This window comes from Hippopotamus amphibius, chromosome 2, assembly GCF_030028045.1.
Source record: "Hippopotamus amphibius kiboko isolate mHipAmp2 chromosome 2, mHipAmp2.hap2, whole genome shotgun sequence".
Lineage (NCBI taxonomy): Eukaryota > Metazoa > Chordata > Mammalia > Artiodactyla > Hippopotamidae > Hippopotamus > Hippopotamus amphibius.
The window spans coordinates 85,575,029-85,592,249 of NC_080187.1; the positions used below are offsets into that span (position 1 = coordinate 85,575,029).

General features: G+C 38.1%; 1 protein-coding gene and 1 long non-coding RNA gene across 8 annotated transcripts in view; both read right to left on the minus strand.

Moving 5' to 3' along the window:
• The window catches only part of ADAMTSL1 (ADAMTS like 1), a 953,154-nt gene that overhangs the window by 817,245 nt on the left and 118,688 nt on the right, over positions 1 to 17,221 (minus strand). The window lies entirely within an intron of this gene.
• The window catches only part of LOC130844781 (uncharacterized), a 136,727-nt gene that overhangs the window by 85,993 nt on the left and 33,513 nt on the right, over positions 1 to 17,221 (minus strand). The window contains exon 2 of the long non-coding RNA XR_009051239.1: positions 1,539 to 1,761. This is a non-coding gene — a long non-coding RNA (uncharacterized LOC130844781). The remainder of the gene's footprint in view (positions 1 to 1,538; positions 1,762 to 17,221) is intronic.

Sequence of the window (17,221 nt, forward strand, 5' to 3'; positions counted from 1 at the left end):
ATATTTCAACAAAACACCTCCTGCGAATAGTACTCATTGACTACCCCAAAATACCAGAACAATATTTCAGGAAAGCGCTAGTCTTCTAATAACCATATGCATCCTGGACATATAGGCACCTATTATGTAAAGATACCATCTATTTATTTTCAAAAGGTTTGGAGTATAGATACATAATGTAATAGATAAAATCATTACTGTAGATATCTTAAAGCCACCTAAAATTAACCAGATTTAAATAATTCTCCCTTCTGAATCTTAAGGTCATGAACATTGGTAACTGTCTTTCCCTAAGTAACTCAAAACGAGTTACTTGATGGTGCTAGCACCCCAGCGGTATGAGAAATATACACTCAGTAACCTGACTATTATCGCTGCTTCAGTTTCCGTGCTGAAATTCTTTCTTCATCAGAAAGCAGGATTTCCCAAGATGTGGGGTCCCTTGCCATTCACTGTACACAGGATTTTAGCTCAATTTGCTTTGTGGAGTATGTGAGATGATTTGAAGGAATACAGTGACACTAAATTAAATGACATAACATAGTCACAGGCTTATTTCTTTCCTCATCTCTTTCAATCATTATGATTAAGTGAAGGAGAAAGGGTCATTGTGGTGGTCCTACTTTTTTTAACTTCTTGAGCACTTGATAATCTCCCATTTAATGAAGTGTGAATAGACCATGAGCACAGAAACTTGGACAGAATAGTACAGAACAGAATTTAATTACCTTGTTTTATTTTCTTTGTATTTTTACAGTTACATTTGATCTATGGCTTGTAGCACTGACTTTCCATTTCTGTTAGTGATATAAAAGTGTACTTTTAAATGAATTATAAAGTGAGCTGATTTAGTGAAATACATTAAATAATAATAGTACATGAAAAATGGCAATAATTATAAAGCAGGCATACAAATGACTGATCTTGGCGTCCAATCATAATGAACATAATGAAGCATCATGGCTTAGCCCATTGTAATTAAAGATGAAAACCCAAATCCTTAAAGACGTGCAGTCTCCTTACTCTGTGATCATAAATGACCAGCAAAGACAATAGCTATTCCATCTCTGTGTGCAGGAAATTCCTGCAGACACATCTTAACAGAGATGGGAATCTGTCCCTCTGGGTAACACATGAGTCAATGCGCTGTACAGAGCCAGTCTTCATGTTCTGGAGTTAACTGTGAACAAGGTTTTATAGAAATTTACTTTCCCAGCTGCAGAGAAGCTCTTGGAATTTGAAATTGTTTTTCCCCAAGGTACTGAACTGCTTCAAACATATTTACTAAAAATCTGTATCTTTATCAACCTTCTCCTTCTTCCCAGATTTATTCTGACCCACAAAACAAAATCTATAGCAAATATTGTTTTATAAATCAATCTCTGAATACCAGTGTAATTCTGCTGGGAATGAGCTACAATACTATTGGTATTTCATTCCAACTTCATGACTCAAAGGTATCTTCTGAAAATATTAGCCCACCTGTCTATAAAGTTTTCAAAAACATATGTAAAATTTGAAGTTAAGCATTTACAAACCTCAAAAACAGGGCCTTCCTTGGCAGTCCAGTGGTTGGGACTTCATCTTCCAATGCGGGGAAAATGGGTTCAATCCCTGGTTGGGGAGCTAAGATCCTACATGCCTCACGACCAAAACACCAAAACATAAAACAGAAGCAATATTGTAACAAATTCAAAAAAGACTTTAAAAATGGTCCACATAAAAAATAAAATTAAAAAAAAGTCAAAAACAGGTATGCATCTGTAAGTTAAAAAGAAGCAAAGAAGCCAATGAGATTTCACATTGATTAGTCATTGATCATCAATAAGTTACATGTAATGTCTTTTATTGACCCATATATTCATTCATGTTTATAGTATTAGGTTTATGCTATAGGGCATATAAAAAGGGAAGAGAATCCCTGCTATCAAAGTATTAATATATATTAATATATCTGTATTAATATATTGGATTCTTAAAAGTGGATATAGAAAGCCTGGATTAAAGAAGTGGTAGTAGGGCTTTGATTTTATGTTCTTACAGAGAGCTTTTTGGAATTAATTCAGATGAAATGGGACTCCTAACTTGTAAATGGTCAAAGAAATAGCGAGAAAGTTCATCTAAGCCTGACTTCTCAAATTCCAAGTGTCTCTAGAATGCTACTGGAAACTGACCATTGGAGAGACTGAGAATCATCTGGGATGGAGCACATTAACATTTTGCAGCTTTCCCTCTGCACGCCTCAGCAGATTACATTGATCATTCCATTGTATGCACTGACCCCCCAAACACACATCCCTTGCTCCTTGGCTCTTTTGAATCAAGAATCCCATCCAGCTGCACGTTCCCAAGAGGGGAAGCTCGAGACAGCTTAGTGCACTTCCTAGATCTACAGCTTGTTCATTTCAGAAAGTGGGTTTCCATATGGAGTTACAGCAGAAGCATCTGTGTTTACCAATTTTTTTAACTTTGTGAAAGGGAGGGGACTGATACAAATATACATAACTGACGAGAGCAAGGGAGGCAATGGAGGGATAAAATAGGAGGTCTGCCATCGCTAATTCTGAACCAGGATGGAAACTGGAGCCCTGGCTCTGGTGTAGGACATCCACTCGTAAAGGAGGTGCAGAGCCAAATGTCTCTGCAAGAGCCAGAGGCGGAAGCTGCGGGAAGAAGGTGTTTCGTGACAGCCAAATCACTCAGCCCCAAAACTTTACACATGGGCAGATACTCGAAAGATGATTCAAGTTTACTTTTCCCGAGTATTTTATCTAAATGGAAGAAACTAAAGCACACGATCTGTGTACAGTACCACAAGCTCTTCTCTGTGGCACCATGACTGAGGAGTACTGTCCTGTCCTGGGTGATGGCCCCTTCTCTGACGTGTCCCCCTCAACCTGGCCCTTCCCCTGCACTGGCTTCACTACCACAAAAGAGCACTGAATTATGCCCATTTTGAACAATTCATGTCCCTGTGGTCTCCTCCAGGGCTGAAAATGAATATTTCACAAACATGTTCAGATAAAAGAGAAAATAGATTTAAGCTATTCAGTTTGGAATATAATATTTTCCTCCTTAACTAAAGGCTGCCTTTAGTTAACTATTCTAAGATAAAAGGGTGGACACGCCAATTTATTTTTTTAAATATGCGATCTTATGTAATAGGAATATAGTCTATCACTTGAATTAATTTAATAAAGTGATTTTTCTTTCTTGGCATAATGTGCTATGCAAAATAGTTTCTTTTCAAGAATTTAAGGAACAGGAAACAGAACTGCTGTATATATTGTGCAGGTTGTGTACCACATAAAGCTAGATTGTTATGTGAATGGAATTCCCTATAATTGTGCATAAACAACCTGAGAAACTAAAAACAAAAATAAAAACAAAAAGAATTTGAGGAACAAAATGAAACAATTTGAGGAAACTGAAAAAAACAAGGAGGAAGTAATGTTATTAAGTATCTGTTAATGGAAGGTTTCATCAAAGTCTCTGGTCACAAATCACAGAAAAATATTGAAAAATAATTTTTTAAATTGAATTTTTAAAAGCATTAGCATTGTTTTTCAGTGCCATTACTACACCCACTCAGATTGAATGAGTAAATTACAATTATTCAATAGGGTACTATAAATTGAGAAACTTGTGTAATTCCCTATTTTCAAAGGTCTATATCATGACACTTCTTCGTACAGACTGTTCAAAATCATTTCTTATTCTTCTTATAAACTTCTGATTTTTGTATTTAACTCATTTACAATTAAGGATAGATGGCTTAAGACACATTAGGTCACTTATGCATGGTTAAAGTTTAATTAGTATTTACTGAATAAAAGGATAATTGATTACTGTGCAACTTCCCTCACATACTTATTTTTACTGTTAGTCTATGCTATTTATTATATATTTTATCTATTATATTATGTTATTTATTGAATAACATTAAGATCAGCATCCAAATACATGTTGCAATGTTCTGCAAGCTATTTTCATGTTCAATAACTTGATAATTTTAACTCAGTGTTAAACTCTGATTAGCCTTTATCTGAAAAGACTCACATGAAATGAACATTTTCTCCAACATTCACACATAAGTCAACCGTAACACTTTTCATTAGAAAGAAAATGTTATAAACCTGAAATGTTTCAGAAATAAAGTCACTACACTGAAATATTCAGAAAATAAAAATGAACTACTTTACGTTGTCCTAAATTACCAGCTTCTCTCTAGGCTAACCTAACCAGTGTCTCTTTCAGGAACCTCTGGGGTTCACGAAGTACCCATGCTTCCTGTTTGTTACTGAGCATTGAAGGTGCCCCTAAAGCGGTGACTCGTATGGTTGTGTGTAGCTTGAGGCTGGGCCCAGCTCACCACACTATAACTTGGACTTGTAGGTCCTGTCTGCTGATAAATGATAAAGTAAACACTGCAAGCTTTTACTGGGCCTCAGATTCTCTGCACAAATGATTGGTCATTCTTCTACCGAAAACTGCAGATGCCACCTCGTAATTCAAAGCATTTCTGTTTTATCAGAGACTCTGAAACTTCTAATGCATTTTGTCTATCGTATAGACTCAGCTAGACTGACCATAAACTGATCTCTCTGAAATACAAAAAGAATGCTTTATAATAGGGAACTGAAGCTTGTTTTCAGATGATATGACATCAGCTTCCAACAAAGTCATTTCAAAAAGTGTTGAATGCAACGCGCACAGCACATGCAGCCCAAGTCCAGCTTCTACAGCAGAGCCTAACCTAACCCTCATTGAGGAAGAACAAGACTGGTCACATGAAGCAGTCTGGGTCCAGTTCCTGTCCACGTGTAAGGAAACAGCACACTATTATTTTATATCGTTTTAGTCCAGAAGGGGAAATCTCACATCTATTATCCTTGTTTGAGCTCCACAGCAATTCTGTGAGATAGTCAAGGAAAGGGTTAGGCGTACCAATTTCCATGGGAGTAAAAACTGAAGCTACTGTGATTTGTAGTGGAAGGACAAGACATCAAAAAAAAAAAAAGAGAGAGAAAGAGAAATCAATGAGAAGCAAAGGAAGGCTACGTGAAAGAAAAACTTACACATTTTTAACCACCTAAGCGCTTCATAAATGCTTTCATGGCCCCTCCTTTGCTCACTGTAGTTGTTAATGCTACCATCAGAGATGCTGAATGGCAGGTTGAAGTTCACACAGCTACTTCAGTGCAACTATTTAGATTTGATCAAGACTCTCTGATGATAAGTCATGCTTCTTTCTTCTATTACTCTTACTCCCTGGGTTGGGAAGTAGAGAATTTGGATTTTCTGAACCGCCCCCAAAACAGAAGAAGACAACTCTTAGGATACATGACACTAAAACTCTCATTGCAAAAGAGTTTGAGACACAGAATCATTATTATTATTAACGCGCAGAATTCTTCTCTAGTTCAGTTTGAGTCACTTTCTTAGTTAGGTGACACAGTACCGGTTTAACTTCTGTGGAAAAGAAACAAAAAGTAGAAGAAAAACCCCTGTGTTTTTCCATCACTGACATTTTCTGGTCCAGCAAGGACAAGCCCCAACGTTAATAAGTTCCTACCTGCTAAATGTGGGAAAAGGCTCGTAATGAGATTCTAAGGACCTGAGAATTTCTACAAGTTGGGGTGAGAGTGGTGAGAAGAATTAGTGAGTCAACCTGACTCAAATTAGTAGGGTAGACATGTCAGAGCGAAAATTAAAGGAGGTATTTTTTAAGGAGACAAATACAAAAAGAATTAAATGATAGGCATTTCTTGTTCCTTTGCCAAAGTTCTATAGGCAGCCTACTACAGCAGTTTTGTGTCTCGTCTTGCCCAACATGTCAGAAGCTGAACCTGGTAACAGGGATAATCAGAGACTTTGACCCTCCATGGACAGAAGCCAGATTCTCACCCATTTTTTGAAATGAGGAAAACAAAATCTTGCAGGTGCCTTAGCCCATAGGGTCATTTTACAGATTATCTAAGTTACTTATAACAGTAACTGAACAGACTTGCAACAGACATTCACATGAACCCACAAATGGAAGTCTTTGTAAACACAAATATTTGGCCCAGGCTGAAGAAAGGATTAAACATATACTCTAAAGGGAAAGCAAGTACAAAGAATGTATGGTATGCTACCACTTGCATTTTAAAAAGATACATGTGTGTCTGTGTGCACACACACACGTGTGTGTGTGTGTGTGTGTGTAAGGATAAACTAACTCTGAAAAGATACCTAGGTCACCGTCAATAGTGGTTAATTCCAAGGAGCTAAACTGAGTGGCTGGGGATCAACAGAGGAAAAGAGATTTATCGTTATATTCTATAGTATTTTGTACCCCTTAAATTTTGTGCTGACTATATTATGTATCCAAAAAATAAAATTGAAGGTTTTTTTTTAAAGAAAAGTTTGTTAAGGACTTTTGAGTTAGAAGAAAAAAATGTGCATAAAGAGAACTTAAAATGGTACCAAAGTAAGATTTATAATACAAGCTGAGAAATCAAGCCAAATTCTGTATTTTCATTTAATTCCAAACTGTAATGTTTCAAAATTTAATGAGGTGAGGTAGAAATCCACTTTTATAGCTTAGAAAGTATAAAAATATGGGATACACAAACATCCCTGGGTAAGATTTTACAAGGTCAAGAGCAGTCATTTAAGAGTAAACCTTGTTGTACTTGCTTTTATGCACAGTCCTTGAACCTACTTTCATGTTTGTGTGTGTGTGCGTGTGTGTGTGTGCAAGAGTATCCACTTCTTCATCAGTGTCTGAGAAAAAAATTCCGTGTTTCACTAAAGCCTATCAAAATCATACCATAAACTATATTATAATATAGGCCATGTGTGTCAAAATAGTACTAGGCTTCAATATGCTTGCTTTCATAACACTATTTTTTCTCCACTATATTAAGAGATGGCAGTTTTATACACATTTCAAGATTTTACAAAATATATGACACAAAATTAGTACCATAAGTGACTCAACAAAATAAAAGATACTCAGTTTAGTTTGATTCTACCAACACTTATTGAGCATCCTCAAGACCTCAGTTGCTGTCCCAGCAAGGAGAGGTGCAAAGGTGACCTGCACCCTTTCTTTGCAAGGAGCTAACAATACAGTAGGAAAATTAATTTACTCAGGGGAGACTATGTGATGAGTGTTACATACGATAGCAAGAGTTTGTGTGGGTGAAACCCTCCAAGCTGAGGAAGCATAGAATTTAATGGAAAACTGGGGACATTTAAGAAAGAAGGAAGAAAAGGAGGGCAAAATAGTGGACAGGGACCAAGTAGCAGAGGTCAATCTTAAGTAAACATTAAACACTGTTATTCCCTAGGCATAAATAAGAACATGCTTTTTACCATTGGCAGAGTTCATCCCAAAGCTAAAATGCAGGCATCTCCATAAAATTTGCAAGTATTGCAAACTTTCGACTTGGAAGCTCACGTGGGGCTGGAGGAGTAATTTGTTAGAAATTTAAAACTGGCAGTTACATCTGCGGTTTCTTTTGCTGGAATTGTTCTTGTAAAAGATTTATGGGAGGAAAACCTTCCTCCTTGGCTTATTCATAAAATAAAATGGTGTAGGAATACAATAGATACACAGACAAAAGATGTTTTAATATGGTCTCTGTGCATTCACAACATAAGGACAAAGCAACTTTTCTGTTTTGGAAAGAATTAATGAGATCCATTTCATGGGTCAAATGTGTGGGATGTTACATTGTTTTCCTTATGGGAGCAATGCCAGCATTTATATTGTATCAGTGAAAGTCCATTCATCCCCAATTCTTCATTTATAGTTATATTCATTGAAAAAGGAAGTTGTTCACAATATTCACAATGTTGATGCATTACATTCTGAAATGTAACAAATAGCATACACACCAGTGAGATGTAATATTTCCTTTCCAATGATTAATCTTATGATTGGATGATGGCTAAAGTAGATAAGACAGTTATATATTAAACAAAGATTCCCAGGAAGCTGGTATGCCCATTTAGTCTCTTCTCTTTGTAGAAATGTTATTTTCTGGTACCTACAAGATAGACTCATCTGCATCTAGGGATGGGAGGGTTTATCTCCTGCTCTTAATTAAAGTGATCGTACTCAGACTACTAATTAAGTAGAAAAAAATAATCTAGATTACTATTCTAAACACCCTTGGATTCTTTCATCTGTTCTTTCATTCATCTACTCTTCCAAGCTATCCATTCTCCTACCCATTCAAATAACAAACATTTATTTAGATACTTCTCTGTACCATATTCTTTGTTGGGTGCTGAAGACAAAATGATGAACAAGGAAGCAAGTTTCCTTGCCCTTATAGCTTATATCCTAGCCAGGGAGACAATGAAAAGCAACCAGCCAGATGGTCATGCATTCACAGTAGAGATAAGCATTCTCAAGAAGAAATACAGGGACTTCCCTGGTGGCACAGTGGTTAAGAATCTGCCTGCCAATGCAGGGAACGTGGGTTTGAGCCCTGGTCCAGGAAGATCCCACATGCCATGGAGCAACTAAGCCTCTGTGCCACAACTACTGAGCCTGCACTCTAGAGCTCGTGAGGCACAACTATTGAGCCCATGTGTCACAACTACTGAAGCCCACAAGCCTAGAGTCCGTGCTCCGCAATAAGAGAAGCCACCACACTGAGAAGCCCATGCACCGCAACAGAGAGTAACCTCTGCTTGCCACAACTAGAGAAAGCCTGCGTGCAGCAACCAAGACCCAACTCAGCCAATAAATAAATAAATAAATTTATTAAAAAAAAAAGAATAAGAAATACATAGGCAATTAAGATGGATAATGTAGGGGATCTAAGGGACTAGGGGCTCAAAGAAGATAGCCTTTGAACTTTGAAAGAGTGACATTAAAACTCAGTCCTCTGGACCTAGAGATTAGCATACCAAGGGAAGTCAGGCAAATATTATATAATTTCACTTACATGTGGACTCTAAAATATAGTATAAATGAACTTACTTATAAAACAGAAACAGCCTCATAGACATAGAAAACAAACTATGGTTACCAAAGGCAAAAGAGAGGGAGGGCTAAATTGGGAGTAGGGGATTAACACAGATGCAAACCACCATACGTAAAATAAACAACACAGATTTACTGTACAGCTCAGGGAACTATATTCAATATCTTGTGATAAACTATGATGGAAAAGAGTGAAAAAAAGATGATAGACACACACGTATATGTGAAACTGAATCACTTTGCTATACACCTGAAACTAACACCATTTTGTAAATCAACAACACTTCAAATTTAAAAAACTGCAATCCTCAAGAGTAAGGAAGAATTCAGCAGACAAAAGTGTCTGGGAAGACCATCAGGGCAGAAGAAACAACACGTGTAAAGGCACTGAGGCAGAGGGAGGCTTGGTGGGTTCAGCAGGTAGGGTTGGAGCCCAAAGAGCACAGGTGGTGGGTGCAAGACATGGTTTTTGGACCCTGCGTGGATGACGTTGGAGCTATAGCCCATAGTCAGGCCACAATCCCATTTTCATTTTAAAGAGATCTCTCAAACTGTTCTTCTGAGTTCTCCCTTGTTTTCAATATTTGAGTTACAAACACCCCTCGGCTAGAATAAGAAAATTTGCAAATCCACCTGTAGCCGACTTTCCCTGGGCCTTCACAGGCATTTTAGTAATAGGCTTCTAACCATTATATTGAGTAGGCCAAAAAGTGCCTTCAGTTTTTTTTAAGTAAAAATAAAACACACATTTTTCATTTTCACCAAGAACTTTGGTGAACAACGTATTCACCCTTTTGTTCCACTACCTTCTGCCATTTTTCAGGCAACTTCATTATTCCATTTTCCCAAAACTTTTTATCTTTTCTAGTAAAGAACAGTTCCAGGTTCCTTTTACAGTCTTCTAGGGAATTGACATTTTTTCCATTAAGAGAATTTGGTAAAGACCGAAATAAATGCAAATCCAAAGGTGCAATGTCTGGTGAATACAGCAGATGAATCAGAACTTCCCAGCCACGCTGTAACAGTTTTTGCCTGGTCATCAACGAAACATGGGCTCCTGTGTTATCCTGATGGGAGATTATGCGTTTTCTATTGACTAATTCCAGACACCTTTTGTTGAATGCTGCTTTCAGTTGGTCTAATTAGGAGCAATACTTGTTGAAATTAACCGTTTGGTTTTCCAGAAGGGGCTCATAATACAAGACTCCCTTCCAATCCCACCACATACACAACATCACCTTCTTTAGATGAAGACCAGCCTTTGGTGTGGTTGGTGATGGTTCATTTAGCTAGTCCCACGATCCCTTCCATTCCACATTGTTGTACAGTATCCACTTTTCATTGCCTGCCACAATTTGTTTTAAAAACAGAACATTTTCATTACGTTTCAGTACAGAATAGCATGTGGAAATATGGTCAAGAAGGTTTTTTTCTCTTAACTTATGTGGAACCCAAACATTAAAGAGATTCACATAACCAAGCTGGTGCAAATGATTTTCAACGCTTGATTTGGATATTTTGAGTATGTTGGCTATGTCCCACGTGGTGTAACACTGATTGTTCTCCATTATTGTTTCTATTTGATCTTTGTCAACTTCAACTGGTCTAGCCAACCGTGGAGCATCGTCCAGCAAGAAATCTCTCACAAGAGACTTCGCAAACCACTTTGACATGATCGATCAATCACAGCACCTTCTCCATACACTGCACAAATCTTTTTTTTGCATTTCAGTTGTGTTGTCGCCTTTCTTGAAATAAAGCATAATATGCCAAAAATGTTGCTTTTTTTCTTTCATCTTCAACATTAAAATAGCTACACAAAAATTCACCAATTTTTTTAAATTCACCAATTTTGTTGTCTTTTTTTTAATGCACACTAATATGACAGCTGTCACATACAATCTAACAAAATTTTTTCGAGCGAAGTTAAAGACAACTAAGTGCTACTACAGCCATCGTACAGAAAAAAATGAATGAAACTTTTGGCCCACCCAATATTAGAACAGGATAATCTTTGCCCTTTTGAAAAAACATATTCATTTCCTTATGCACGATGTTTATAAAACCATTCCTTACACTAGTACCACAGAATCAATTCCCCAAAAATACTTAGTAAAGAAACATTTAAGTTTCCCAGTATGGTATTTCTCAAAGATTTCCCATTGTGGAAGAAAAAAAATCACCTGATCCAATACTGCACATCAATTCCACACACAGGAAAACTAAGTGCAGAGTAATTCTTTATGTGGAGAATGAAAACCCTGTGGTCTCTACGCCCCTCAGAAAGACCGCATTTCCAGAGAGGCCACTACCCACCTACTGGGGGGTCTGGGTTGGGGGGTGGGAGGCCTCTGCTTGAACAAATGTGGAAGTTCTTCTCCACAAGGACAATGTGAAGCCCACCTGGATGTTTCCAGATGCACTTTAAAGCTGTTCCATAGTGAGAGATTCCTGGTTGATGAAAGGGAGAATCAGACACAGAAAAAAAGTGATGGAGTGAGCATCTAGGTTAGGCTCCAGTCTTCAAAGAAGCCCGTATAGGGAGACAAATGAAAAGTGGAGAAAAGGAACTGAAGAAAGGGCAGAAGGTGACAGTGAGGGCAGCCAGGCTGAGCAGAAACCCAGAGGGGGCTCCTCTGTGGGGTCCAGAGAGCAGACATTTCCCCAATTTCCCCAATGCAGAGCTACCTGGAGGGTCTTCGAGATTAGACGTGTGTTTGTGCACTTAAAATTCCTCCTCTTGGCCAGCTACCATGCTCTGAACTGCTTGCCATGTTGAGATTTGTAGTTTTCAACTATCTAAGTCTCTTTTTATTGCCTCTTCTTTTGCTCCCTACCTCCCACAAAAAGAGACCTTGCCAACAAAGCACCCGCTCCCTCTGCGTTGTTTATACTGAGACCCTGCGAGGAAGCGAGGAAGCGCCAATGGGTCCCCTTCCGAAGGTATAATGACTCATCTGCCTTCCACAGCGAAGCTGCGGGTAACATTAACCTCTAAGCTGCTGCTGCGGACTGCCCTGATGGAGCCCACACTGAAGATCAAGGATGGGAAGCAAGCCCTGGTCCAGGCCATCACTCACTAAAGGAATGCAAGCCGGCCTCCACATTCATGACAGAAGGCATCCAGATCCCTCTGGAGGCCCCCTCCAGAGCAGCATTCACAGCTTTGAAAAACTGGTGTGTGTGTGTGTGTGTGTGTGTGTGTGTGTGTGTGTGTGTGTGTGTGTTTTAAGTATAAGAGACTGCTTTATGGTATTGATATCTTAGAAGAAGGGCCAAGGAGGAGAAAAGGCTTTTGCTTTTGCTAAGAGGAAAAACAATGTCACCCCTCCTGAATATTTACCCATTTCCAAGGTCCCTTCTCCTTACAAGGTAAAATGTAGCTGATCCTAGGGGAGTTCTTTTACCACAATGAACTGGTCAATTGCTCAGGCAGGAAAATTTTCCAAAAAAAAAAAGTTTGTTGCAATAGTAGCATTTCAAATTAATGAGTGTATTTTTAAACTCTTTAAGAACTAAACATGAACATATACATAACATTTGATTACCCTCACAAGCACTTCCAGCCCATATTTTGAATATTAGACCTTGTCAGGATGGCAGAAGTATGACCTGGACTTGTAAAATCTAGGAAATTTAAAACCAAAGCCAGAGCTCCATCCTAATTTACCTCACCATACTTCTCTATTGTAAATATTCTAAACTGCTGGGGCATGTGTGGATTCCTTGATTTTATACGCAGTATGCTCTAAGACATATCATCCGACGATTAGGTGACGTACAGGTGAAGCCTGCATCCAGGATTCCTTGTGGTTGTAACTTTGAAAGACTGGAATTTTAGAAGGGAACGCTAGAAAAGCAAAAACCACTTTGGTCTTTGTATACACATTAAGCATTTCTTGTATAGACATTCAAGTAGGTCTTAGGGGCTTATTTATAGTTTATAGAAAGATTTTTAGAAGAGTCTTTATAGTTTCCATGAGAAAACTTTAATCCACAAGAGCACAGCAAGACTAACCCTACTTTTACTCACTTCCTTTGACTGGGGTGTGGCAGCACTTACCACACGGAGGAAAGGTAATGCAAGTACAATGGTTATAAATGAATGCTTTGAAAACAGAACCAATAAAACCAGCTTGTGATTGCGAGGCCCAAAGTCTTATATTTGACAACTCAGTTTGTAAGAAGAGCTATGTAACTGCTTTTACTACACTGACTAAGAATAGGTGCTAAAAAGAACTCTGTTGCCACTTGAATGTTTTGGTTGAGATACTAATAAGTCCGGTCATTTTACCCAGCTTTTTAGGAAAACTGCTCAATAGACACAGCCACAGTCTGTTCACAGGATCCACGGTGCTGCATCTGAGCCCTGGGGCAGAGAGACAGGCCACCCCACGCTGACTACATCTCCCTGGGATGCGGTGCCTCCCGCATCATAAATCCACTCCGCCTCTCCAGCAGTGCCTGGTGGGACCAGGTATGTGCCCTCATGTCAGAATCAATGTCTTTCTGAACTTTGTACAAAGTTCCAAGTAAACAGTTGGACCAGTTCAGTTATTTCTTCTACAAAAGGAGTTGGTTTTTTAAAAATGCTTCTTTAAGTAAAAGAAAGCAAAGAAAAAAGTCATGTATTATAAAGCAGCCCTCCTCCATCCCCACTACCACCAGGTCAATGCCAATTTCCAATTTTAACCTCATCCTGCCAAGTGTCTGGATATATATGGAACTATCTAGATAATGAAAAGACACCTTTGATAGAAAAGAGGTTTTCTTAAATATTACCCATGTACATGCAACCCCAACCTTTTACTTATTAGCTGAGAGACACTGGTGAGTCAAAGTCCCTTATCTATGAATCGGACACAACACCCCAAGGGCAGTTGGAATAACTCAATGAGAAAGCATGTGCTAGCATAATGGCACCTAATAAGAAAGACTCAATAAATACTAATTCCACACCCAACACATGTATACCACACATGTGTAGCATAAAGCATGGAAGACTATAATCCAACATACTAATACAGGTTATCCTTTAGAGGTAGGACTGCACGTAATTTATCCCTTGGGCTTTTTCATAGTCTCAAATTTCTACAGTGTGTATATGTGTGTGCATGTACACATATACAATGTACACAAACATACATATATAAGACATCTGTCTATATCTAGATATCTTGTGTAATCAGAAAAAAATTGCTAGATAAAAGATGTAGGCAAATAATTTCTATCATAAATATCTGTGTCCTTTTATGACTGGAGCTATACAGGCTACTAAAACACTGTGAATAAAGAAAAATGTTATGCCACATTCTACACTTTTACACCATCAGAACATTGACCAAAATGTCATAAATCGTGAAAGCTGAATACCAACAGTTAAAAAAAGCCAAAAAGATACCTTCACTTCAAAAAATACTACCTATTTTCTATATCTGTAATAAATTGGAAGATTGGGATTGACATATACACACTACTATATGTAAAACAGATAACTAATAAGGACCTATTGTATAGCACAGGGAACTCTACTCAATACTCTGTAATGGCCTATATGGGAAAAGAATCTAAGAGTGGATATATGTATATATGTATAACTGATTCACTTTGCTGTACACCTGAAACTAACACAACATTGTAAATCAACAATACTCCAATAAAAATTAAAAACACTGTCTGATAACTGTAATGGTTTGCAAGATACAGACCAGAGTAACCAGAGTCTTGCCCATGTTTTATCCTTGAAGACTGCTCAGAGCCTGGTACATTGCAAATGCTCAGTAAATATTTGTTCAAATAACTAATAAATGAATGTAGCGTGGTAGTGATGGATAATCATAATGGCTTTCATGGTTTCTATTTTTGTTTTGTTTTGTTCTTGTTAACAAAAAGACTTGGACAATCAATGTTTGAAGAAATATATTCAGAATGAGATAAGAATGGTTGACAATTAAGGTGGAATATATTAGATGATTACTAAAATATACAACTTTTCATGAAATTAGAAAATATCCCATGTTTTTAAAAATTAAGATAGTGTCATGTCTGAAACATGCTGAACCAATTTCCTTATAGTTTCTGGAAACAAATTCACCTCTTCATTGTGAAAGAGCATGAAAAATTTGATTCCCAGGAGGACTTTTTTTTTTTTTTTTTTTTAGAAAATAAAAGTGCACTAAAAGAAGTGATGAAGTAGATGCCTCCTCCCCTTTCTCTCCTCTGCATATCATTATTCAACTTAGGACAAAAGCCAGAGCAGGGATGGTATGCATCAGAGTAGCACTTACCCCCAGTGCACCTGCCCCAGCTAAAGACCTTCTCCATGAAGGTGAGCCTGCACACTCAGGCAAAAAGTCCATGAACACACTACTATATATAAAATAGATAACCAACAAGGATCTACTTACTGTATAGCACAGGGACCTCTCCTCAATATTCTGTAATAACATATATGGAAAAGAATACCAAAAAGACTGAATATATATATTGTATAACTGAATCACTATGTTGTACACCTGAAATTAACACAGCATTGTACATCAACTGTATTCCAATAAAACTTCTTTTAAAAAATCTTACCCAAACAGAATACTAAAAAAAAAACCAAAAGTCCTTGAGCTCTGAGATCCCATTTCCACACAAAAGTGTAAGAACAGAATCTCATACTTGGCGTTCTCTTATCTTTATGGGTTTTGGTTTTGACCCAGTATGACCAGGGAAGAATCAAAGAAACAAAATATTTCCCTAAACAAAATATTTCCCTTTCCTTGAAAGGTGAGGAAGCAGAAGGGATAAAACGTAAAGAAAGATCATCCATTTCCTAGTTAGATTCCCATGTTCAAACCTACTAGCTGCTGAAAAGATGGTACCTATGAGAGCGCAATAGAGATGATTTTACTCGGGTTGTGTTAATTCTAATAGTTCTCAAAATTGTACAGAGGATTTCCTGCTCTGACTTTCAAAATCATGACATCCCTCTCACCACCACACGGTACAAAACATAACCGAGTTAACTACAAAACAACATGAGAGGGCTTCTGAGGTGGCGCAGTAGTTAAGAATGCACCTGCCAACGCAGAGGACACGGGTTTCATCCCTGCTCCAGGAAGATCCCACATGCCTCAGAGCAACTAAGCCCATGCACCAAAACAAAAACAAAAACAAAAACAAAAAACCATGAGAAAGACTCTTCAAAAGAGAAACTGATAAAAATGATGATAACGGTGACGATGCTAATACAGTGTCTGCTACAGGCAGTTGCTCTGTGTCATCATCTTTAATCCCCAGGACAACACTGCAAGGATGGATTACTGACCCCACATTTCAGCTGAAGCAACTGAGACACAGAGAAGGCAAGGAGCCTGATCACAGATAGGTGGGCAGGTAGGAGGCACAGAGCTGCCCAGCACAGAACCAGAAGTCTAAGCCTCTCTGAGCCCAATCTCTGACTACCAGCAAGGTTATCTGTCCTCAGGGGTTTTGCACATACTGGATCCTCTGAATGGAAGACTGTCTTCCCATCTCTCCACTGGGACAACTCTTACTCATCCTTTAAAATTCAGCTTAAATGCCACTGCTTCAGACAAGCCTTACCTGTCTACTCAGTCTCAAGCAAGTACTCCGTTATCCTCTTGCTCTGCATCTTGCTCTTCTCCTTCAGGGCCTTTACCTCGGTGTGAAGTAGGTATTCATTTGTGTGGTTATGCATATGGTGCCTGCTTTCTGATCCAGATCGCGAGCTCCAGACATGCAAGAGCCATGTCTCCAAATGTAATGGTTAAATAAATATTTGTTGACTGACTCACTGGCTGAAATAAGTGTAACAATGATTTTCAAAAGATGGAAATGAAGAGCTCCTGGTGCTTGTACTCAGCCTGTTCTAGACACAAGAGCTCCATGTTCATCTGTTCATATCATGAATAACTTAAAAGATGTTTAGATAAAGCGCTGTTAAAAGAAAAATTTGAAAATGACTCTATTAGTCCATAATATTTTCCTATATCAACAGATACAGACAGTCAATGAGGTACGAGAAAATCTACTTAGCTCTACCCAGCTTCTGTTTACACAGGCAAGATATAATAAACCAACAGAGAGAAATAGAAGGGCTATTTAGAATATAGGTGTGAATCAAAATTTTGACAAAGTCACTCTTCTTTCCAAAAGCTTCAAAGTGAGAATCTCTTCTCTATTTTATTTATGCCATATTACATAGTGATTTGAGAGGTATGTGCC